Source organism: Aythya fuligula, chromosome 10 (assembly GCF_009819795.1).
Source record: "Aythya fuligula isolate bAytFul2 chromosome 10, bAytFul2.pri, whole genome shotgun sequence".
Lineage (NCBI taxonomy): Eukaryota > Metazoa > Chordata > Aves > Anseriformes > Anatidae > Aythya > Aythya fuligula.
Genome location: NC_045568.1, coordinates 3,198,417 through 3,222,727, shown reverse-complemented (window position 1 = coordinate 3,222,727; position 24,311 = coordinate 3,198,417). Strand labels below are relative to the sequence as shown.

The following is a 24,311-nucleotide window of genomic DNA, read 5'->3' as shown; positions in this document are numbered from 1 at the left end:
TTAGCCATTGCCTAAACTGTAACCATAAAACTGTTCTTAAAATAGCACTGCAGGTTTGTTTTTTTTTTTTTTTTAAAAAAAAGGAAAAGTACTGAATTAGACTTATTTATTTATTTTCAGCCAACTTGTTCAAACAGCCTTTGTTAATAGGAGAGCTTCAGGGGGATTCTTTGGATCCTACGAAAGGGAATCGTATTGTGGCTACTGGGGCTCTTACTAATAATTTTTTATCTCCTTGCAAAGTTAGGAACTTCTTCCTATCTGCCTATGCACAGAAATTTATGTCTGCAAGACAAAATAGGTTTGCATTCAACATTTACTCTAAATCATGTAAACAAGATTAGCTGATCTGTCTAAAAGCATGTTCGTGGAAGATGCTTGAATAGGCTAGGTCGTGCTCTGGGAATGTTGCCTGCACAGACATTTCAAGCACTTCTGTGGAGCAGAGGCCTGCTAATGCCTTCACGATGGTCCACTCAGTCTTCCAGTTGTTCCCAAGCAGTAACTGTGCAGTAAATAAATTAAAGGTATAAAATATATAGTTGTAAACTGTTGAGTGTCTAATGATAGCAAAGACAACTGATTGAGTCTTCACGTGTTTGATACGGTTGAGAAGCTGTAACACGGAGATGAATCAGTGCTAGACCACGAGACTTAGGGACTGGTTGAAACTCTCTGACTGGGTTCTGGTTGTTCTGCCTTCACTGGTTTCAGCCAAGCTTGCTGCCTTAAGCCAGGTGAATAGCCATGGCACAGGAAGCTAATGCTTCTTTGTGCACTTAGAGGGTGGCATAGCAATGCTGCCTTGTCCTCCTGTGCTGCCACACAGATGTCGCTGTCTGAGACCAGAGCCAGAGGTGGGGTTGTCTCTCTAACAGCCAGGTGAGGACACTCATCAGCTTGAATTAGTAGTTCTAGTGCCAATCTACCAAAATTGCTAACTTTTCTGATAATCTTCATGTGCTGATCCGATGCCTCCATATAGACACAGAGGATAACTGAATACTTGGTGTCTGCTCTCTGAGCTGGAAATGACCTCCAGACATATCCTTAACTCGTGGATCGGGTTAAAATAGCTTTCCACCTGTGTTCTCGTTGGTCTGGTTCAAGTGTGTGCTCTTGTCAGTGAGGGTGTTTGCTGTGCTGCTTGCCAAGTGAAGGCCTGGAAAGGGGAACAGCTTTCACTGATGTGTTCCTGGGAAGCATTCTGGGAGATATGGCTGGGGTGTGTAAGTGCATGTAAACTCCATGGGCAGCTCAGCAGTATGCTGAGCTCTTGTGAAATGCCTTTCACATGGACCAGACAGTAAGGGCCATTTGACAGGTGTCAGCATTGTGCTTGAACTGAGCAGGGGCTGCAGACCGAAGTGACCTTAGGAAGGTTTATGTGTTTGATAAAGGATATGTGATAGGATGAGACTGCAACACTCCACAAGTCAGGGCTTCCTGATAGGTCCATACCTATCTATTCAATAGGATGGCATTCTGCAGTGTCATCTACAAATGCAGAACATGGATTTCATCCCAAAAAAACATTATCGAGTAGAAGATGAGTGTGGAAGATAAAGGAGTAAAAAAGGAACCATGTTGGTCAGTATGGCAGGCAGCTGCTGGCAAGGAGGACACTGCAGCATTAAGAAGTGTAGGAGAAGAACAAAGTGCTTCTGCAAGTATTCATAGGGAGTCCTAAGCAGAAATTCAGCACCCAGAAAGAAGGATGCTTCCTTGGAAATAAGATGGTGAGGCATAAAGACCAATGCAGCAGACCATCATTACAACAGCTTTTTATTTGAAAAGTAAAGACAAGTGACTTATGCTTGATGCGAAGTAGATTGATCGCATGACATGGATGTGAAAGGATGAGGCGATGTCAAAATGCCAGTGAGGAGACCAAATCTGCTGCAGAATACTGGACTGGTGTGAGCAAAGCAAGAGTGAAACTGGCGGTCTGACCAAGGTATGATGTGGTGACAGTTCAGCCAGGTGGATAATTGTCACTTCTCAGTATTCTATGCAGGAAGTCTTCAAGAGAATTAAACCTCATGTGGAGTTGGAGGCTGTAATTTGTTGTGGGGTGTCATGTTGTCAGCAATGCGAGAAGGTGGGGATGGATGGAAGCATGGCTATGAGCCTCATTTCAGCCAGGAAGAACCTGAGTTACATGTAGGTCTAAATAAGAGATGACCTCTGAGATGGATACTTCTTATTGTAATTATTTTATAACTCTTATTTAAGAGGGGACAAGTCTGAAGCTGAGCAGTAAACCAGAAGTTATCTCTGTGGAGGCAGTCATTGACTTTGTGTATGGAGTTTTTTGTTTGTTTGTTTGTTTTTCCCCCCATGTGGAAGAGACTAGGATCTGTTCAAGCCTGGTGAGAAAGACCCCTTAGCAAGTGTCCAGAATCCAGAAGAATGCAGAACAAGATCTCAAGAGCTTGATCAACAGTAAATGAAGAGGGATAAAGATGAAGTGTGTGAGTAAGAAGATGTGACAGATATTAGCCAGAGAAGTTTGGGTAAGATGTGAGGGGCAGGAGCTTCTGAAGGAACATCAAGATAGTATGAACAGCAGTAAGCTATGAGATGGAGTGGCGTCCAGAAGAGTGAGAAGAAAATCAAGGATTCTAGGGTGCATTTTAAGGAAAGGATGTGCTAAAGGATACTAGTGAGGAGGAAAATAAAGAATATCATGTTAAATGAAAATGGTTAAGGCTAATTAAAATAGAAAGGGTGAAGGAAAGTGAGAGTGCCCTGTTTTAAGGGAGGACAGACCAGTGCTCTACCACAGAGACAAGGAAAATACGTCACTTAGAGAGAACAGGGGAGCCAGGAAAAGCAAGTGGTTGACAAGTCAGAATTTGCATCAGTGAGAGCTGCAGATGTACTTCTTCAGACTCAGGTGGATCTTACAGCTGCTTAGTTGGGAAGGGGACAATAAGGAGAGGCAGAAAGAATGAATTTGTTGTGTTAATAGCTTTGGGGGGAAAAAGGAAGAAAACAAAAATTGAAATGAGTAGTCAGTAGGCCAAACTCTGGGTAGGTAGTCTAGACTGGAGTGGAATGAAGCTTGAAAGAAAAGCAGCAATTTCCAAATTGAGAAGAGGACAGGGAGGAGAAGTCTGCAAACAGAAGAGGAAAAAAACTAATTGAATGGTCTGGTTGAGCAGTGATCAGAGCAGGAATCTGCAAAGTGGAGAGGTGAGGAAGAGCAGTAGTAGGTGAAAAACAGCAGATTAACCATTTCAGAGTGACTGAAAGAATCGATGAGGTCTGCAGGCCAGCTTGGAGGCCCAAGCAGGCAGAATTGGCAGTATAACTGGTTGGGTCATCGAGTCAGAACCTGACACCACCAAGAGTGGATGTGGGCACTGGGGACAAGGAGAAAGCTTTGGCTTGAGAATGGAGGATGAGGAGAGGCTGGGCACAGAGTAGAAGAGGCAAATAAGGAGAGAGAAAGTGCTTGGAAGCAGTGGGGAGAGGAGGGACCCCCCCCAGAAAAACTTGTTCCTGATCCAGGGAGCTCAGAAAAAGGAAGATGCTCAGGAGAGGAAGGGAGCACAGGTGAGGTCCTGAGAGCTGCGGGTGGCTGGGGTGAGCCCAGAAATGGCCAGGAGGGGAAAGAAATTCAGTGGAGGCAAGGGGTGGATATAGCTGGGTGGGAAGGACAGGACACCAGGAGGACAGGGACTCGATCCAGGGTTGTCAAAGGAAGGGATGAGGGGCATGGTGGGAAGAGGATAGGCTTGGCACGGAAAATGGAAGAGCATAAGGAAGATAACGGGGCCAGATGCTGCTATGAACAAAGGGTGAGGTCAGAGCAATGGCCGAGTGGCAGACAGACACATGTACAAAAACAGAAAACAAGAGGCAGCTCCTGCCTGTGGCTTCTAGGTACAGTGTTTGGCTGCCTGCAGTCAAAAGTGATTGATTACAGTTAGATGTGTGCTATTTCAGCCCTCTGACTTCAGATGCTGTAATCTAGGCCCACGATGTGCTTATCCTCAGTGTGGATAACGATTCGAGCATAGGGATGATTTTGGGGGAGACATGTCAGAGAGCTTGTCCCCAAACTGCGTTTGTAATCCTGCCACTCCTCTCATCAATCATCAGGCTAATATAAAACTGGCAGCGTGCTTCCTGTTAGAGTGTTGTGAATTTTCAAAGGCAAAGTGCACTATTGTTTAATAGCCAATTATTCACTGGCATTGATAAACAGGCTCTGCTTGTGATTACTGCAGCAATTACTCACTCTCCTAATTTAGACATGAGGAAAAATTAATTCAAGCTTCCAGTTGATCATTTATATCTTTGGCTTCTGTAGTACACATCACAGAGCGCTGAAAACAACTCCACCATAAAGGAAACCGATCTGGTCAAATTGATAACATGTTTGACTCTGGTTCTGTCGCTGAGAGGCATGACCAAGTCCAAGCTGAAGGGCTGTGGCTAAAGAGTTTTTTTTAGGCTTTGGGGGATATAAAAATATGAAAACCTTTCTGTGAAACCTTAAATTAAAAACAGAGGGGAGGGATGTTCCAGTGGTCAGGAGGGAACTCCACGTACAGCTAAACAAGCAAATAAACCAGTAGGATGTTTAAGTAACTTGACCTCACCTTCCCTCCAGACCACCCTTCGAGTGCTGACAGACCTGTCTCCAGACAACAGGCATCCAAGACATTCGGGGAAGGCTTGTGGGGAGAAACGAAGGGATGTTGGCTGCCTAGTTGAGAAGGAAGTACATAAAGCTGCTGATAGTTTTAGCGATGGTGAATTGCAAGCATAGTGTTTGCTCTTTCTCATAATCCAGGAGCAGTGAGATGGAAAGGCATCCATGTAAAGCTGGGACAAGGAAATGCCTTTATTTATTTTAGCATTATTACAATTACTTCACAAATTGGCTTTCTGTTGCAAAGGGCACAAGAACTTTGTGGTAACGGCAAGTTCGAGCCCTCAACATCTGGGAGAGAGGGAGCAGTGCCAGGAAGCACCCTCTCCAGGCTCTGTGTCCCCCTCGGCAGAGCACTTTTGCTTTCCAGGGCTGTCTCAAGCTTGCTGCTGGCATGCGGTCAGCTGGACTGGGAGAAGAGCAGTGCTTCGGCTCACCCCACTGTGAGCTGGTCGGGTGTTCCTCGGCAGCACGGGCTGCCTGCGAGGAGAAGCCTCTCCTGAGTCCAGAGAGGAGCGTGCACAGACAGAGCAGCCTGGCATCCTTCATGGACTCCCTGCCTTTTTGTCTTCCAAATTTTGCTTTATTTACCCAAGTGCCCAGGTGGGGAGCATAGCACAGCCAAGGCAAGGCTGGGGCAGCTCCTGGTCCTGAAGCAGACAGAAGGGAGATAATGGTAGAAAAAAGCAAACAGCAGCAAAGCTTTGTCTCCACTAGGGCTCTGACCAACACTGAGGTAGCCAGCAGTATTTAGTAAAGGTATCAGAGTGTCAAGGCTAGCCTGTTAACACAAATTTAACTATTCTTTCTTGTGGGAGAAAGAACAAGGCCTTTATGTTGTCCTCCCGTGGTGTGGTGAGTGCTTGACCAGCAGTGGACCGGTGTTGGGACTGGGCACTGGGCAGCATTCCTGCCTGGCCCTGCTCCCACACCTCAGCCCTGCAGTGACCGTGTGTCTGGTGGGGTCGTGTCCTGCCTCCCTCTGTGCTACTGCCTCTCTTTGGGATGCTTCTGAGCTCCTCAGAGCACTGCGGGTGCTGTTGGTGGGAGCTGCTTGCCACAAACACTGTGCCCGCACATCACTGTAACGTTGGTACAGCCATGGGCAACGCACCCGATACATGGGTGAGTGCTGCAGCCCTGTGGTGGGGGGCTCTGGTGCTTGCCCTGGGTGCAGGGCAATGGCAAAGCTCTGATGGATGCACTACAGCTGGGCTGAGCAGGGGCAAGAAAAGAAAACTATAGTTCGGAGCTCCTCTTATCTGAGAGTATCATGCACACTCAGGAACTGTGTAATCCAGTTGCCCTGCTTCGCCAAAAGCTAAGTACTTTCTAAAGTTTATTTCCTGCCTTTATAGCAACTGTCTGTCCCTTTATTTATTTGCACTGAAAGCCACTGGCATGCTAAAAATAATTTTGGGAGCAATTATTGTTGCAGATTGTATAACAATCGCAGGCTGAAGTTGGAGTGGTTGGGAAGTGAAGGATGCATCTTTGGCCAATCTCTTCTTACAAACTTCCATAATTCTTATTTTTATGGTCTATGCTAAAGCATTTTCTGTTCCTCACAGCTGAGAAGAGCTGACGGCTTGCATTGTTGTTACCTTGAAAGGGCAGTTATCACAGCTAATCCACCCTCCAAGGTTTTTCCTCAGGATAATTATTGTTTCAGTGATTCATCTTGCAGACCCTGCCCTTCCTTATTCGCGCAAAATATCCTACTGCCTGCAATATTTCTGGGTCAGGCTCGTGCCACACATGTGACTTCCTCTTGGGCATGCAGACAAGAAGCGATGGATTTAAAGGTCAGCCTCCGCTGGGCTGGCCAGCCTCGGCGCGCTGTGTCGCCCACAGGACACCGCCGGGCAGCAGGGCAGGGCCGCCCCGGGCTGCTGCTGTGCTGGAAAACCTCCCTGCTCCTGTCTTTGGTGGAAAGCATTATCACCAGCACATCCTGGCATGTAATTTGCCTCATTTGTTATCATCTAGCATTGGCTGAATGCTTATGGTGCATTTCTGAGGTACTTGAAGAGGGTTGTGGTTTCTCGAGGAAACATAACTCATGGGGGGACAGGGGCGGGAGAATCCTGAAAGGTTTTGGCACAAATTGAATCAGTTCTTACTGAACATGAACATAAACCTGTGCAGGCTTTGACATGAGTTCTGTGTGGCCCAGAGGCTGCGAGGAAGGCAATATGCCCGACGGGCAGGATTACCACTCGTAGGGCCTGGGCTTGGCCGCTCCTGCTTGTTGGGTGAGCTGCTTTACATCCCACTTGGGCGCAGACCACTTCGCTGGGTAGCGGGCAGGCATTGCTAACAGGAGCTGTCCCATCTCGGCTTCCTTCGCAGGGCACAGAAGCGGTGCCTGAGGGGATGGTGGCAGGGAGGGATGGAGTCTGCACAGCCATCGCCCTCCTGTGCACCCCTGGCTGCTCTGAGCTGTGCCCCTGCCCATCTGCTTTCACCCACCCTCATCCTGTGAATCCTGAGGGGATTCCCTGCCACACGTGGCCTTGTTGTTTTAAGGCTCCATTTAATCCTGTCCTTGTAACTTTCCTTCTTTCTTTTTTTTTTCCTTCGCATTAAAACTCTTTGCTTTTCTTCTTTCATTTTTTTTTTTTTTTTTTAATTAGGCAGTGCGTTCTAACATCCCTGTATCAATAGACTCTAGCAGTAAAACGCTTTTACCGTGCACCCTTCCTGCACAGGTGGAGCTCAACAGCTGTCTCCAAACACGGGTGTACAGCTTTTGGTATCAAGAAGTGACAAGCAGCACGCCCAGTGATGCCCACAGAGTGAAAACCTGTGCAAGCAGCAGTCAACCGATTGGTACCGCGCTCCTAGCGAGTCCAGCTAGCTGTCCTACCGCAACTGCCAGCCCATAAACCATGGGAGGTGTGACACTCCCTCCCTCCACGGTGTTGTGTGAGGTGCTGTGTCTAGTTCAGTGACTCCCTACTGCTGAGTTTGTGGGATCATGCAGAATAAATGGGATGGGGTGGTTCCTCATAACTGTTACTATTTTCAATCCCAAATTCTTTTGTACGCGATGGCTGTCTTACTGCCCTTAATTCTATGGTATACCGTTACAAATGTAACCTCTTCATCTTTTTTTCCAGTGGGGGGAAAAAAAGTGAAATACTAGTGATTTTTATCCTCACATTTCCTTTTTTTTTAAAAAAAAAAAAAAAAAAAAAGTTAACATAAACAGTGACCAAAATGATTTGTTTTGAAAATTCCCCCACAAGCCTATGCTTACACTTACAGTTTCTCTGAATGTTTCAGAGCAATGGTTCAAAGAATTGAGGCTTTCGTGGCAGAACAGGCTCAATCTGGTACTCTTTACCAATCTGGTAATCCTTACTTGACAGCAAAAGCTGTTAAATGCTTTGAATCAGTTTCAGTGTATCTAAACACCTTTTTTTGGCACAAACAGTCCTGGAGCAGCACTTCAGAGAGCAGTTCCTGGGCAGCAGTGCTTCTTTCAATGCCCAAACTATCAAAGCTGGGTTGTACAGCATTAAAATGAAACCATTCACCCTGTACAGGTACATCTCGTATTGATCTATTTAGCCTTTTAAAAAAAATATTATTTAAAAAAAATATTATTTTAAAAATAAATATTATTTTTTTACGACTATGCAATGCAAACAGCCAGTGTTATGGCCAGCGAAGAACTGCTGGGGAGGGGGCTGGGGGCAGTTCTGTGGCAGGTGGGATGGGGATGTTGCTGAGCCTCACTGGGCTGCACTGAGAGCAAAAGTTTCTGCTTTTGTCTGTGGTCTCAAGCAAATATATTGAATATTTTGGTTTGAATATGCAATAAATATACACAGCTAGTGATTTTCAAACTTAATGTGCTATTAATTCTATTTTCATTAACTCTTGCATGCAGGGCCATTGTCATGCTCATTTCACACAAGAGTGCCCACGTCACTGGATCTCTGCAGTATCTTAAATGTGATTTCATGGTTTTCAGCCAGGGAAGAAGAAGCATCTTCAGCATACCCAACTTAAATATCAGATGGTGTCAGGCTGGCCACCAGCTGATTATACGCACATGCTAATGAAGCACATGGCAGCAGAGAAAATAGCATTTTGCTTGGGTACTTGCCTCAAGGCAGCAGTTTTCAAAATGCTCAGTTGGAATTAACTGATCTTTGATGACACTCAAAAGGGCTAATATTACCAGAAGCTGCAGATAAGTTTTATTTAGAGATGAAATGCAGTACTTTGAAAGATTTTGTGTGCAACTGTTGCAGGAGTTCAGAACACAAAACCATAATTCTTTTTTTAAAGCTTTGGCCATCAGCATAAATGTGGAAACAAATCACCTCTGGAAAAATGGCATTTGTGTGTTGTGCTCTCAGACTAAAAATAGAGCTGTGCCTGGATTATCCTTTCATCATGAAGTAGCAAATGTAGCACTCCCTTACCAGCCCTAAAAAAAAATAAAATTACATACAAGATGATGATGCAAAACCTTATCTTGTTGGCATATCTCATCAGGTCAGCAGTGAAGGTAGAGAAAGAGCATTATTTTTAGTCTTTAACCCATCTTCCCTGACCATGTACCAGATTTGACGAAAATGTTAGCTACCTATAAATACTGCAAATGTGCTTATTGAGCCTATAGCAAGATCTAAATCCCTAATCATCCTTAAGAGGGAAACTCTCTTATACATGCAGTCATTAAATATTACTGAGTAGTATGCCATCTAAAGGGCACGTTATTTTTCCATGTGTACACTTTAAACACTCTTGAGCTTGCAGAGAATCAAATTTTTCAGTCCTATGGAATGACATTTTGTTTTTTAACTTTTTTTTTTTTTTACTGTAGGAAAAATATCTGTCATGGCTTATCTATCAGGCAATGAATGTGTTTGGGGTGGAAAGTTGAGGTCTGTTGCTTGTACTGATGGCACAGTTACAGCCTGAAATGTGCAAGAGGTGAGAAAATCCATAAACTTCATTTCTGAGGGAAAAGAAAAATGTGAACTTAAGGCCCAAATCTGCCCTACCGTATTTATGCCCTCTAGTTCTTCTGTTGTTTTTTTTGTTGTTGTTGTTTGGTTTTACAGACTCCTACTCCACTTTGTAAACAACTGTTGTGCTCTATTTGCTGAAAGCTAGCCTGCTCAGTATTTTGCATGCTGAACCCTTTCCAACTCAGACATAGTAAACTCTGCTTGAAACACAGATGGCGGAGTTGTTGTATGGAAGTATGCAAAGGTACCCGTCATTCAGGTTTTCTATGTTTTCATATAATTAAAAATTATCTTGTGCAGAAATCTCCACCTATTTGGGTTGCTGATCACTTTTTTTAAAAACATAGTTTTAACCACTGCAGGAAAAAAAAAAAAAAAAAAAAAAGGCACATCAAGGATCTACACATATTTTATTGCTTCTTGATCTGTCTGAAAATAACAAAAGGAATAAAGAAATGTGGCAATTCTAAGACAATTCACTTCTGCTATTGAAGTCTCTTTGCAACTGAGAGGTCTAGTAGTCATCTACCCAATCCACCCAATTTGTACTGAATCTAAGAGTAGCTTTTGATTATTTTCTGTTGCTGATTTTGATGGAGGGAACTTTGGATTGTAGAGGGACTATGCAATGATCAACCACATACTGTTGTTCATTACCAGATTTGCTGATTAGCACTTCAGACGTTTTTTATTTTTATTTTTGGAAGTTAGTTCCTGAACACTGTTGTCTAGGCTAGTTGCCCTAAAACTTCTAAATATTATTCAAAAGCAGCTTATTTTTGATTACTGTCACAGTTTTATATAAATGCAGTCTTAAAATGCCTGGGATATCCTTCTGTGAGTCGGCATTGAAACAAATTGGCAAAGGTAGAAAACTTTGTGTACAGCTGTGCAATATGTAGATCCAGAAATGGGTTATGGATTTCATGGGACCACGGAGCTACTCCAAAACACGAAGGAAAAGCAATGTAAGGAAGATTGGTGAAGGAATTCTGGTTTCTGTGTTTTAAGAGAAGTTGACTGGAAAACTGCATTGCCCTGACCTGAAGTACCACAATCTGCAGTCACTGAATGAGATCTGAAGGGCAAGCAATACAACGGATATTTTTACTTTAACAAGGTAATCTTTGGAAGGAACTACTTGGCTCTGTTTCAGAAATGCAGAAACACAATGGAGCGTGCTGAGTCACGGTAATCCAGGGGGGATGTAGGTCCAACCAGAGAAAATGCAAATTAGAAAACAAGTAGTGTTTGTTTGGTGGTGGTTGTTTTTGGTTTTGGTTTTGTTTGTTTTGCTTTTTTTGTTTGTTTGTTTGAGGAAAATCTTCATTGCACACCTGAGGAGTAATTTTTGAAGTGTTTCTGGGAATTTCACATAGCCTAATTCACTTTGATGTGAACAAACAATACTGTAATAATTAACTCTGTTACTAACGGGCACCTTACTGTTCGTGACCAGGGTGAGCAGAGGCGGTCAGGCTCCTTGCAGGCAGTACCACATCCGAAAGCCATCACAGCCCCAGCACAGGCTCACGATGGCTGCTTGCAGAGCCTGGCAGGGGCAATCTGGGCAACAGCTCGCTGCTTTTCCACATCGCCGCTTTCACAGTGCTCGACTACTCACTCAGTAAACAAGGAGCTTTTCCTATCTGTGAGTAATTATATATATATATATATACACTAATGTTTATTAATCTCTTATTATCTAAATAACTTGATTTTGCATAATAATGAGCTAGCTGTTCACCTCCTTTCAATCACTAGTAAAAACGTGCTTGGGCTCAATGTGAAATCCTGTGCAGAGATTAAGGGAAGGATTTCCATGCACTTGAGCTGAATCAAACATGCCTGTTCCTGTCAAAGGATAGCTTTCCAGAGCCTGTTGCTGGCAATTCATTCACGTAAAGCATGTCCGCAATAGAGCTTTACACACTTGATGGCAATTTTTTGTTGTGACAGTTAGCTGAAACTTTTTAATCGCATCCTAATGCGATTCTTCAATCAATGCGTTTGCATCCTTCAGGTACTTGTATACTCTAGTTAATTTCACACGCTATTTATTTATTCATTACTTATTCTCATGCCTAGTGCTCCAACTGTTTAAACTACCTTTTTTCCCCCATTGTGCTGATTAGTTTTGACCTACCTCTTTCACTTCTCTATATGAATTAGCTTGAGACTATTGTATCAGCACAGCATCTGAAAGTACAGAAGTGATGGCCTGGAGCAGAGAACAGTAGAAACACTGTTTTGATCACTGCCACCACCACTGGAACAGAAAGAGATTAGTCAGACGTGTTGACTTTCCTTATTTGCTCTGCAGTGGTAGAGTTAACTGCTGGCTCTCCTATGCTATTCACGGCAACTGCATTTAACTTGAAACACTAATGGAAAATGGAAGTACATTGCATTTGTTCAAAACATGAAGAGCTGAGGAAAAACTGTTCTGTGCATTTGTTTCAGCAGCTATGCATCACGTCTTTCATTACCGCATATATTTTACAGCAATTTAGGCAGTGTATGCCAGCTGATGAAGTAATAATCAGGATCATATTACATCAACCTCTAAAAAACAACTTCACTTTTTTTTTAGGTCAAAAAAGTCAAGTGTTAGGGAAAAACTTTGTGCTCAGTTTGGTTTAAAGATACATTTTAGTTTTATACGCTGGGTCCTAACAGCATCAAACATGGCTTAAATGGGTAGAATGTTAGTCAACAGTACCAGCTCTTTGACATTCCTACAAATTTCGTAGGAGTTGGGAAGTTCAGACTCTACCTTGCTTTCTTATCCCTCCTCTTTACCCTCCTCCCCTCTCCTCACTTTAGGCAGCTTCTGCAGGAGGAACCACTTGTGCACTGAAGAGTCCAGATGTGAATCAGGCTTCGTGTGACAGTATTTCAGGATGCCAGGATCGATTTACCACTGTCTCACCTAGCAGTCTGTGGGTAGCTGTTGGGACTACTGCGATGACAGATACCTCTCTAAGGACACCTTATTAAAAGGGAGCAGGACGTATAAGGCCATGTATGAAGGTAAGCATAAAGTACTGTATGCACAGAGTATTGAACCCCCTCACAGAACTGGGACTTGGAATTGCAGATTTGATCCTTCTCTCTGCTCTGGTTTATAATCAGCTATGTAATACATAATTTTAAAATAATCAGCCTAACAACATTTATACAAAAGTTCTTATGTCCAATGAGTTTTTTTTTCCAGTAACATTCTCCTATTTCAGTCACCAAAATACAGTCCTTAGCAGCAGTATGACTTGCGGTAGCTTTGTTTTAAGGATGCTTTTATACAACAGCCTGAAATAGAATAGTTTAGTTTTCCAGTGCATATAAACCTTCTTCACATAGTGGTTTTAAGTGTTTGAAACAAACTAGTAGGAAAAAAAAAAAAAAATCAAATTTCAGTAACTCCATACATGCAATAAGAACAAATCTGATTTGTGTTGCAACAAACCATGCATTGCTATCTGATGCTTCCAATAATTCCTATCACAGCTCATCTTCCCAGAATGATTTCATAAAATATACAACAGCATGTTAGATGAAATCTGCTTTCTTGACTAAATCCAGCTGTCTCATCTGCTGGACTCAAAGCTTAGCAGGGGTCTGAAAGCCAAGCCAGGCACTGATGCTTCTGGAGTTGAAGAACTTTGTTTAGGAAACTCAGGGGAATGTTCCCACTGAAGTTCAGTTGAACCTGACACACTTGTCTGTTTTAATTGGTACATTTGAGACTTTCTTCCTTTTCCTTCTTTTTTTCTTGCACATATCACGTATTCTATACAGACTACTTTGTAAAACCAGGAGATGTTGCACCAGCTGTCTGTACCTGTTGAGGAGTCCAGTCTGCTGGTTACCAAAAGAGACAGCAAGAGCAGCCTTTTGGAAGAAGGATGGTATGGCATTTCAAATCGCCACCGTATCGGATTTGGAAATCCAGCAGTGTAAATATAAATAACATGGAAATTCTAAGTGTGTGTTCCTAACATCTCTTTATATGCATTTGACAGCAAGAGGTTTTTCTTTGCATCTGTTCCCTCTGGTTGGAAGGACGCTGGACACAAAAGCACAAAGGGGAACTAATGGTTAAGAACGCAAAACCCTCTGCCAACCAGAAGAACTCCAGCACAGAACACCTCTTGAGCTATGGTAAAACTATTGTATGTACCTATGGTGGAGCTCTATTACCTTCTGCATAGAGTAAAGCATAGAAACGACAAACAGCAATTCTTGTGACATTATTTTAATCAGGTGTCTGCCACAATCCTAGATCTGAGTAACGCAGCACAGTGGAGAGCATTTTTAATGCATAAAGCTAATAGGCTGTGAGCGTGGCACCAAGTGCTCAGAGTCCCATTTAGAAACATGAACATTTGGCTAGTCCTGTTTTCTCTTACAGAGAAATCTCAGCAGGTCTCAGGTTTCATACTATCAGGAAGATTTGAAAGCACACCTTCCTGCATGGAAGGGCACAGAACAGAAATAATTCTCCTGGGATGCGGATCAGCACTGAAGCAGTATTCTATTTTCAGAGCTCTACTGGAATGTTTCCAAGACCACCATGACACAACTCCTTCAGTATGGGTGGTAAACATGTCTCTACTGCAAACTTTTCTGCACTGTTTGCTGTGCATTCTTTAACCATGGTTGCTTTAGTGGAAGGATTCTCTCTGCTGCCACCTCATCCTTGGACCCCTCTCTGAATATACACATGGAAAAAAGCAAACAATGTGCTTTGCTGAACAGATGCCATTTACTAGGTGGAGCCTGCGGATAGTCAAGGTAAGAAACAATCTGATCGTTATACGAGTGCTAAACCACAGCATAATTACTTTCTGCTTTGAGCCTTGTCACTTAATCATGCTGCTTCCAATTACAAGGAAGTAAATGCCTGTACCTGTCATGGGTAAGGCAGTCACTAGTGGAAAGATGGAACTGGGTTAGCACCCTTAGATAAAAAACTAATTATCCAGTATTGATATTTTTTTAAATGAACTGAGCATTACTGCCTTCCTCCATGGAGACACGATCAAGGCTGCTTACAGTGTTGTGTGAGAGGGACTATATGGATATGGCAGAACAGATGCTGCAGTATCTCTCTCCAGCATCTGCTTATCACAATATATTGTGAAAGCACACAGACATTAACGACAAAATTCAGGTACTTTTGCTTAAGTAGCACTTGGGACCCTGTGAACAGAGGTTCTGCTTTTAACACTTTATGATCAAAGCCATATTTTATTTTTGAAGTTTTGTAAGTTTGAAGTTTTTTGTAATGCTAAAAGTAATTTTTCAGGGTATCTCCCCAAATCATATCTGTTGACACCTTACCAACTGTATTTACACAAGAAATGAGGTGTTTAAGAGCAGTAGACACCACCCTCCCGAACGTCCAGACTTAGGAGCAGCAATTAAAACTTAAGCTCAGAAACCAGCTCCAGAGCAAGCAAGTTCCTGCATGTTCATCAGTATTGTTTTAAGTAAGGACGCCCCCCTTCCCCAGCAGTGACATCCTGTATACACCAAACCTCTTTATCAAAAATCACAGTTAATGATGGCTTTTTATTATCTTTAATCACTTTAACTTTAATCACAATTAATTTATTTTTTTAAACGTGGTCTTGACTTTATTTCAATATGGGTACTATTTTCCTGTAAAATTCAGTTCTTTATTTTGGAGAAAGTAAAGTCCGTTCACTATAAGAGTTGCTTAAATTGCTTTATTAAGTAAATCAAATGTGTACAAGTAAATTCATACCGAATGTTCAATACAAGCATACTTAACATGTTTATATCTAGGATCCCGTCTTATTGTCAGAAGTTTAAATACTGCCTGATGTGGGCCTAATATATCAATGCTGTAAGGATGTCCAACACTTAACATAGTTTCCACATCCTACAGTACAGGGTGTCTAGACGAAACCCTACCAGAACCATCGCAGCACTGCAGTGTAATTACATTAAAAAAAAGCTATCAACTACTTCGTAACTTACAATCCCATAATGGCCATGCAATCATTCACTCACTGAAAATTTCTCTCTTGTAGGACTGGAAGTAATCCATGTCTGAGAGCATGTTTTATCGGGAGTGCCTGTACCTGCTTAGAAACCACCAGCTTTCAAGGGAGTGGTGAGTCAATCCTTGGAAACTTCAGTTTTTCAACTTAAAATCCACAAAGTCAGAGGAAAGTTGCCTGTTCGTAAGTACCCAGTTCTAGTACTTCAACTCTGTTAAGAAGTGTGTAACACCTCTGTCCTCATTGTAAGGGAATTCGATCTTGCTCTTGGAGTTTTCTTCCAAACACGGCCTTTTCTTTGCAGGCTATCACAACCCTAATGCTGCTAAAATGGTATCCTGAAATGCAATATTTCCCCGTACTGCTAGCTGGAATTCCGTATTATGCTTGAGTTCGGTACCAACTATGCTGACACACCAGTTTCAGTAAACTTCAATATGCTTAGAGGTCATTTCTCCTCACATGCCAAAGCTGCAGAGGTTAGGATGGAGCCAAAATGGTCCTGGTGTTATAATAAAGCCCTAAGAAAGGCAGCAGGTTGTATAGTTACCTCCTTGTGAGCAAAATCCCTGCCCTAAAACTATGCAACCTACTACCTCTTCCTAGGAGCCCAATGCTTCCTTTTTGCAGTTCTTCTTATGTAGCAGCTCTTTGGGAAGTCACCTTAGCTTACCAGCTGCTTTTGGTCTCCTGCATTTTTAGGCCAGGGCATGTCCTGTAAGTCTGCACTGTTCACTAAGTGGTTAACCAGTTCACCGCTCCTGGCTTAAATACTCTTGAATGGCTCCATCTTCTCTCTTACTATGCTAGATTTTCAGTCCCAAAAGTATTTTCATGCTTTTTTCTTTTGTTGTTGCTAGAGCAAGATACTAGCTGCTCACTCTGCTGCAGAAGCAGCTAGACTTGAGTACACCTAAGACTTACGGGGGGAAAAAAGAATACAGTAAGCTTTAAATCTCTTTTATAAAAACGTAACTACTTCAGAGAAAATTTACAATTCTGGATCTTGGGCACCCGAACTTCATAGTTTTACACTCCTAAACAGCTCAGGGGTGAGTTTTGGCCATTCAACACTTGAATCTTTGTATTACATTGTTTAAGTCTCACTTGCTAGAAGAGCTAGAGAAAAATAAGCAGACATATTAATAAAGCATAACTATAAGTTTTCCTTCCAACATCTACTAAACAAGTGAAGTAGTGGAATTTTAATGCATTACAGGAATTTGGGTCTCAAAACAGTTCAAGTCACAGTGTACGTGCCTGAGCCACCAGAACTTTTAGATTAAACACCAAACTGTTTTAGAATAATTTCTGGTCTGTGGGGTATTCCACTCCATAGCTAGTAACAGATACATTTTCAATATCCTGTCAGCACCGTGCCACTCACCTTTGAAGAAATGTCACAGCAGTCGAATACCATTTAGGGTTTGCACCATCCATACCGATTGTTAATCAGTGACAGAATTTACAGGATTAATTTCATACTTTACAACCCAGAACTTATCCAACAAAACTATATTTACTCACTCGACGTGGAAACGAATGACTACAAAGGACCGCAGTTTGTTTTACTCCTCAGGGAAGGCAATAGATTGTATAGTTATCTCCTGAACAGGGTAAAATAACTACCCTACAACTATACAATCTACTACCTCACTCTGACAGAGAAGCGTGTACTTAAGATCTTTGCTGAAGTAGCTAACCATAGCCTCATTCTGAAGAGTATTGATATTTGATGCTTCATTTAGCAACGTTAAAGAACAACTTATCAGAACATCAATCATTTGTAGCTGATTACCCAACCTTAAAGGAATCAATCTATTTTTATTTTTATTCTATATTAATTTTTCTCCTCTAAAGAATGACAACCTAGATTTTTCTAAGAATTACAGAAATCTAAATGCAATTACCTGTAGGTGCTGCAGAAATATTTCTCCTATAAAAAAAAATCCAAGTACAGAAGCTCAGTAGAATCTGACATTGAACTTTAAAAGTGAAGTGTTTCCACTGTTGACTTTCTGCCGCTTTAGGAAAGACAGTAGATTGTATAGTTATCTCCCAGTTGTGGGTATGACCCTAAAACTATACAACCTACTACCTCATCCCACAGTGCAGGCATCTTCACAGGTGACGTCGGAAGATCGTTGCTTTAACAGAGACAAGTTAAGACAGCTGCAAACAGCATTTACAATGGAGGATACCGATTACAGAAAAAACATTCCTCTTTCTCCCCAGTCATGCAATGAAGTTATCTTAAATGTAAATTACTTAATTTCAAAATTTTACCAACTGTTTGGTCTTAATATATTAAACTCTAGACACTTAGCAAGCTGTAGTAGTTACAGCAACTACAGTCATCAAACCTTTCTGTTACAGGAAAAGCACTGTTAGTGTTCCACAGATGTAACCTCTCGTCTGAGGTTAGAAAACAATGCCTATCAGAAACATCACACACAGACCTAAATTTCTTCTTCTTTAGAACTTTAAAGTAATAAAATCTAGGATTGTTAATAGCTCAAAGAAAATCACGTACTTTCTAAAATAGTGTTTTGTGGTTTTTCTCTTAGTCTGAAATGGCGTATGGTTCTGTGCACAGGGCTTCTTGTATTATAAACAAAACTTATTAAGGCCCATACTCTGACACTTAATTGTTAAACTGCCTTACCAAAAGGCCACTTAAAATATACTTTTTTTTTTTTTACGTCAGAAACCAATGCGTTTCTCTCACTGCCCCAACAGAACCTTAAAGCCATCTACATTACCATAGCTCAACATGACCTTGAAGTAAAGATTTTAAAATATTGAAATAAAAATACTTGCCAGACTGATGTGTGACTTACAATCCCCTTCTTAGCAAGGACATCTTGAGAACAGAGCTGAAGAGGAAAACTGATCGTTTTGTCAGTGTAATTTATAAGATTGCTGAAAGTGTTTACAGAAATGCACAGTTTTTCAAACATTAAATACGTGTCGTACTAGTACTTCATCCCAATTCTAAGCTGAGGTTTTCAGACCAGTCATCAAACAAAGCCTTGATAGAACAAGAGCTCCTAATGCATGTTAATGTCCTTGCCAAAAAACACAACGCGTGATCCAATGCATTAATATACAAAGGGATGACGTTATTCCTTGAACGGAGAAAAAAAATAAAAGTACTTTCCAACCCCCTCAGTGCTTTACTCCAGAAACCTTTAGACAAATACTGACGACAAAATTTGGTGAATCACTCCTAATATCTTGCTTGTAACTGGTTAGAAATCCCATTATTGGCTTTTGTTGACTTACATGCCTATTGGAACGGGTACTTTACCATGCACAGATGGACACAAGCAGTTGGTCCCCATGTCCAAAACAAATAAATTAGAACAGTAGCAGTGGGACAAAGTCAAATGGCTATGAAGCACTGGCACATACCACATCCTTTTTGTGAGCTCAGGCAGAGGTCCTGCTGTCAAGCAAATATTCAATGGAGTTGCTGGCAGTCCTTTCATAGTTCCTTGTTTCTGTACCTAAACCTTCAACTGACTTGCAAAATTCATGTAAAGATCCAGTTCCTAAATGGGAAACACAGCCTGCTTGAGACCTCAGTGCGCTGAGCCTAGCTACAGGGAGCATCGACTCGCTGCTCGTTACTCAATGCTTCCATGAAGTCCAAGATCTTTAATTTCAGGTGGAACTTTAAGACGGAGCTGCTGATTTCCTACACCCAGCAAGAGCAAGGTATGCCAAAAATATAAAATGTATTAAATATGCATGACACTTGTGAGTTACCTTTTTTAAATGAACCCTGAAAGGCATTAAGATTACTTTCTTGTTTCACCACTTCTAGATAGAAGTTAGCTGAAAACCTAACCAACTTGAGAAGATGCATCCTTTCTGTTTTGTAGTTGTCTATTTCTACTGACAGTACGACTTCCCAATCAAGTTCTGTTATAAGACATTTTAAATCATTTTCTACTGCCACCATGACATTTTCTTATTTGCAGCTCCTCAATCCATACGCATTTGTCTGCTTTCAGCTGCCTGAAACAAGAGCCGTTCATCTATTACCAGTCTGGAAGGGCTATGTGTTCCTTAAGGTCATAAATGTCCTTGAAAAAATATTTTGAATGACATCCAGTTGTTAACCTGTTGTTACATACAGCAGTCTGGCTTGAGATTGATTATAAAGTGCACACAGGGCACTAGAAAAACCTCATTCTGTAACAGATATGCCTTATGAAGGATCATCATGTATCCTGTCTTTTAACTACCTGAGAAAAGCACTTTTATTGACTTGACATCACTCAGATAGGGTACCTACTATTTTTAATTCCCTTAATGCTAGAAGGGTATAGAATTAAAAGAACCCAAGCTCTAGTCGAAATTGTCTATTAAAAGTGTATTCACACAAAGTCTAGCTCTTAGTGGTTTGCTTCATGATGGTCCTGACGTTTTGGGGTTTATAAGAAGTAAACACACAGGTTATTTCTAACAGTTTCTAAAAACCCTATCACCTAAGTTGCACTGTCCTTTCAAGGAAAGGGAGCCGCCAGGTTTCCCTGCAGGTCCGCTGTATGCCTCTTCCCTGACACGATACATCATGCTTTCCTGGCAGGCACACAAGCAGAGAACCTTGAGGTGCGGCACACTGGATAAATTATACTCCTGGCACAGCCTCTACTGACTTGGTATCATCTTAGCTTGAGGTGAATCTGTTCCTGCACACAGCCCTGCTGCTGAAGTCACCCTGCTGGTGACATCATGCCCAAGCATACAGGCAGGAGTTTCAGGGCTGACTACCTGCTCATTCTGTACTTCAGCAATGAACACTTAGACAATTAATTTTTTTTAGCTTTTAAAAATACGTAATTAACTCTTTTTCCCTTGCAGCGCTGTGTCCAAAGGATATTTTTCCAGTCACCGTGTGCTTTTATTTAAACATCCCCGAAGCAGTGAAAGTGAAAAGAACACCACTACTTGTGCAAGTTTCCCACAGCACCCACAGGGACGACTGCGTTTGCTGCCAAACGAGTGCACTGCCGCTGCCTCCGCCAGCCGAGGGCTGAGGCCCCAGCCTGTGCTCTGCTCTAACCACACGATGGAGCTCCAGCGTTTACGTTACAAGCATTAACACCGCTTCCTCGCCCCTTAACTTCATCGTCTGCACTGGAGCTACACTTCAGCTCGCACCAACTCTCGGTGAGTGCATTTCTGCCTCCTTCTCCATGGTCCTGCCCATCAAGCTCCCCCGCTGGCTGCACCCAGACTTACAACTCACTTTTCCTGGGTCGGTTTCACTGGTTTGGGGGCTGGGGATACAACAGTGTGAGTAACACAAACTTAACTAGGCTTCGAATTGCTTCCCTTCCACCGACCCTGTGGTGCCATCACATACTGTGTCCATACATCATCGCTCTCTCCAAAAGAGTTTAAGTTCACATAGTTACTGAAATTAAAGTTTTAATTAGTGTGAACTAAAGTCAACCCTTCTGTATTCGCATTTTGATTGTACCTTCCTTTTATTAATACAGTGCTCATCTTGCCATTTGCATCCAAGACAAGTGACAGTAGTAGAATCTAAATGGGCTCTAGCTTTCTGAAGCACACTTTAAGTTTTTGGTGTGTTTTGTTTTTTTTTTTGAACTATGTGCTTGAAACCTCTGAAACGTTCCTAAACTGTACAGGAAAAAAACTCCTGATGAATTCTTTATCTTCTAACTTGATTTTGTCCAATTCACAGCACAGGAGAAATAACCTAAAGCAGAAAGCATGTTTGTAAAACCAATACTTCTTACCCTAACTATCCTTTACTGACATCTATACGTGATATAAACAGATGCTTTGAGGCATATAATGAATGCTATAGTACCTCCTTAAATGAAAAGACCATTTTGCAACTGTAAATGCGTAAGTGGCTTGTTACAATAGACTTTGATTCTAATGCTTAATTTCAACTTTAAAACTCAGAAGATAAAATTAAATGTAGCAGAAAAGTCAAAGCTGTAAGCTTAAAATAAAATAAAACTATGTGAAGATTGAAACTGAACAGGTGAAGGGCGTTGGTTTTTTTGTTATGCCACGTAAATTCACCTACAGTGAAACGAGGCACTGACAAAGAAAGTAAACATTGTTTAATCAGAACATAAGCCTTGCCAAGCGAAGGCCAGAGGCCTTCTCAGGAGTTCTCCAAAACTTACAATTTAGTTCCTTTATTTGGACGCAGTAGTCAATTAAGCAGCAATACAATGGATTAAGTGTAACTAAACAATACCAGAATACTCATTTGAACTGGCAAATTCTACAGAGGGGAGAAAAGAACACGAGCAGTTCCAGTGCCCGCTATACTAAGATATAGGTGGGCTCAAACTCTAAGCATGAGCAGCAGCAAAGTCAATACAGCTGGAAAAGGATTCATATCCACTACAGTATTTCTTTGTATTTTTCATACAGCAGCATAAGATTAATGCCTCTGTCATCAATAACATCTTTGACATTCCTGATTGAGACACTAGACAAAGATTTTCACAAAATCTACATTCCCCACTTATGTTTAATTGCTTTAATATAAAATATCCTGATTTTAAATAATTATAACGTGAAATATTACTGGTTTGTTCCATTTTCAATTATGTTTAATTTTCATTTATTATTCTGATCATACAGTTACAGAAAGAATATAGATATCCAAAAACCATAGCTTGAAAGAAATCTGAAGTCCCTGCTCATGCACGGAATGAAGCAAATCTGCAGAAAAGTAAAGTCTGTGATCATGATTAATAACTCTTGAACATGAACAAAGAATGAACATAACGCAAACTGCAGCATCTTCTCAAATTTTTACATCTGTAATAAGCCATCTATATGTAAGTGATCGTAATTCTTTAGTTCTGGACTTAGACTATATAAATGAATGGTTCATAGGCCTAGTTTAATTCTTTCTATGCTAGTCAAAAATAAGTACCGTTAACGTATTTCAGTGACTTACACAAATTGCCTCTTGCTGTATCCATATACAGCAACACTTCAAAAAATACTATTAGTAATCACATTGGAGAAGTAGCTTACTGTTTAATAAAGACAAGTAAAAAAGCAGATGTAGTCTGTCTAAATCAGTGCATAATCAGTGCTCCAGCACAGAAAAAAGGTTGACTACTTACTATGGCACCACCACGGCAGAGCACTACTTCACTTGACAAACCAGACTAAAGAAAAGCCTCTGGAGGCTTTTAAGCTTTTATAAATACTTTGTAAGTACGTATACATGCACATTTATCTACATAAAGATGCTGGAAGTAGAGATTATTGAAAAATAAGCCAGTGAATTTCTTTACAGTATGCAAACTGACCTCACCTTTTGCAGACACGTTAATTCTGGATCCTGTTGACTGAGAGTATGTTACATGACAGAAGAATCATTTTCATGTTTCACATTCAGCATACAGTATTCCCTGCACAATAGTGGGAACATTGGCTAAAGCCTCAGTAACATTAGGTAACACTTCACAGTAAGAAAACGATTACCCTAAAACGTCTTATTTTTCACAAATCCTGTTGAATGTATGTTTGTCAGCCAGTGCTTTGGCAATACAAATATGTAAGTGAGTATGCCTCGGTTTAGCCACAACTGCCAACACCACGTAGGTCTCAAGGCATTTCTCAATGGAAGCCATCACTTAGCTCTTCCTGCTTCAAACACGAGTGTACGTTCATCAGTACACAGACGTGCATTTATTCACTGTATTTGTCTCTTAGCATTTACTAGTGGTAAGTAAGCTATGCTTTTGTTCCTGCAAGGCAGGTTAACTTATCAGAATGTAGGCTACTGAGGGGAAAAAAGTGGAAGAAATAGACCTAACTGATACTGCTTCAATTTACCCAAACAGTTAATATCAGTTTTCTCCCAAAGAAGAGCAATTAAGGAAAAAATCCCTTTTACCTATTAAGAGAGCATGTTACAGACAACTTGTTTGGCTTACAGTTTGCATGTTAATATAAGTACACGAATTCAACAAATAACGATGCTAATGCACATAATGTTTTCAAGAATACTGTGTTATATTAATTGCTAATATAATTAGCTATTGCCTATTATAAGTCATGGGAGCCTTTTATTTAGGAATGAAACGTTTCCACTACTAAGCAACAGAGGAAGACACAGAACTCATTTATCAAAAGGAAGGTAAAAACAAGGATTCTCCTTGGTGGCATTAGTAGCAGTAGTAGGGAAACGAAGCAAGTAATTTGATTTGTCTTTGTTTCTTTTTGCCAAGTCTCTAATCTTATTACACAAAATAACTTCTTAGCGTGACCACAGAAATTGATGTTGCATTCCAAGGCACTTGGTGAGAAGTGCAGCAGAGAAGTTGCAACCAACAATTTAGAAAAATATAAACTGCCACACAGCTGTTTAATAAGTCCATCTTCATGAAGATGGCTACTGTAGGGCAAAAAAAGAGAATTACTGAATTATTTCATAAAGCTGCCTGGACTGGGAAGTTTGAGGAGTCCCCGTAGGTAAGCCCCGGGCTAAGTTCAGTCTATTCAACACTGGAGCAGCACAGGTCGGCTCTGCAGATGGGGAGCCTCGCAGCTACACAACTGCTTCAGCGACGTCCCCCTGGCAGCTGGGGCTGAGAACGAACT

General features: G+C 41.4%; 1 long non-coding RNA gene across 3 annotated transcripts; it reads left to right on the top strand.

Moving 5' to 3' along the window:
* Positions 1–10,982: 10,982 nt before the first annotated feature.
* On the top strand, positions 10,983–21,269 carry LOC116493043. 3 transcript variants are annotated; one of them, XR_004253713.1, is made up of 5 exons: positions 10,983–11,308; positions 12,484–12,690; positions 13,456–14,451; positions 15,717–15,869; positions 20,559–21,269. It is a non-coding gene; the product is annotated as an uncharacterized LOC116493043 (long non-coding RNA). The 3 variants fall into 3 exon arrangements; XR_004253712.1 differs by lacking the exon at positions 20,559–21,269 and having other exon boundaries at positions 13,456–13,818; positions 14,202–14,451; positions 15,717–19,224; XR_004253711.1 differs by lacking the exon at positions 20,559–21,269 and having other exon boundaries at positions 15,717–19,224.
* Positions 21,270–24,311: the final 3,042 nt, after the last annotated feature.